Raw genomic sequence first — 1,983 nt, 5'->3', positions numbered from 1 at the left:
AGGACTTGCTTCCCAGTGTAAGTACACCCAGGCTTTGGGATGGTCGTTTCCTGGAGGGACTTATAAGAGGAAGATCAATGAAACAAATTATGGACAACATCCTCTGATTGCAGGGACTAGCCTCACAGGGGTAGGTGATATTCATCACTACACTCATTTGCTACCCCATTCTAGCTTTCCTTCTCCCTTGACTACCACCTCTGCTGGTCTAGGTCTCATGAAGGCTGAAACAGACCCTTATGTCTACAAGGTCTGGACTTGGTCACCATTTCCTTTTTTTTGGTAGCGGGGATCGAACTCTGGTCCTTGTGCTTGCGCACCAGGCAGTGAAACCGCTGAGCTAAATCCCTGGCCTGGTCACCATTTCCTTTTGAGGACATAGCTGATGCACTTGGTTATTTACCATCAAACTTGGCCAAAAAATATTAAGGGACATTCTATTCAACTGAGTGCCAAGTGTTTTCCTCTCTGCATTCAAAGTATAACACACAGTCTGCATAGAATTATTTAACCATACTAGTATGATTTCTTTCCTCATGTACCGTCCTCTCACTAGAAACCTAATTTAAAGTCCAATGGGGCTCTTATAGTGAGTGTTCACACTGTGGAATACTGGGTGGGTTAGCTTTCTATTGCTGTGGCTAAATACCTAAGAATAACAACTTCAAGCAAGAAAGGTTTATTTTAGCTCATGGTTTTTGTCCACGATCAATTGATTCCATTGCTTTTAGGCCTGTGGCAACACAGAAGCATCTTGGCAGAAGGCCATGGCAAAGGAAATCTGCTGACTTCATGGCAACCAGGAAGCAGAGTATGAAAGCAAGGGTTCAGGGATAAGACAGTCTTCCAAGAGCATGCCCTTAAGACTTGTTACTTTCAACTAGGCCCTGTCTCTGAAGTATCCATTACTTTCTCATAATGCCATACAATTTTGAATCCATCAATGATTAATCTACAGATGAAGGTACAGCCCTCATGATGCAATTACTTGCCCAAAACCTCAACTCTGCTGCACCAGAGGTCAAGCCTTCAGTAAATGAGTCTATCGGGGACATTTGACAGTAATATGACTTCTTGAAAATAGAAGAAAAAGTCCTAACAGAGACAGGAGAGCAGGATCTACCACATCTCTGACATCCGTTTCTACCACTCCCTCAAACCAGTTCTACTCATCATACTGGCCTTTGAACGCCCAGACTGCTCTTGCCCCAGAAATTCATCTCACCATCCCATCTAATCAAGATCTCTGCTCAAATAATTATTAACTACTATACAAAAAATGACAACACTAATCTCTTACATGTCTTAAAAAGCTTGTCTTTCTGCACAATGCACATAACGTTTTGATTTTTCTAAAATCCAACTCTTGTCCCATTAGAATGAAGTGCTCTGGTGTTTAAAAATCTTGCTTGGCCCACAGAATGTATTTAATAAATAGGATAGTGGTTAACAGCATGGTTCAAATCTGGGCTCTATTCTCATTAGCCAGTGAACTCAGGCAACTAGTTTCTGTGTGGACAATAGAACATAATTTAAGTGAACAATGAGTATAGTGGTACCTCAGTTTACAAACTTAATTTCTTTTAGAATTTGGGGGAAGATGGCTGGATTTGTGTTTGTGTGGGGAAGATGGATGCAGTTGTGTTTGTCACCCATGGCGGAGTTTGGGAATGGAAGCAAAATGTTGCTGAATGTTTTTGTTTGTGAACCCAATTATTTGCAAATAGAAGCATTCGTGAACTGAGGTATTACTGTACTCAATAGTTAAGATTTATAAAGTACTTTTGCCTGTGTACAAAACATGGTATATATTTGACTATTTGTTATGAAGGCACTATAATCCTTAGCTATATAAAAATGTGGGACCTCCATAAAAAGAAACAATTCACATGAAAATATCTAATCCTGTATACATCCAGTTACAGCATTATCAAAATAAATAAGTAAAAAAAAAAGACAGAATTACAAGAATGTTAGCCCATA

This window comes from Heterocephalus glaber, unplaced genomic scaffold, assembly GCF_053883595.1.
Source record: "Heterocephalus glaber isolate CG9 unplaced genomic scaffold, H.glaber_assembly_v1.0 deba00001761, whole genome shotgun sequence".
Taxonomy (NCBI): domain Eukaryota; kingdom Metazoa; phylum Chordata; class Mammalia; order Rodentia; family Bathyergidae; genus Heterocephalus; species Heterocephalus glaber.
This window is presented reverse-complemented; position numbering follows the sequence as displayed.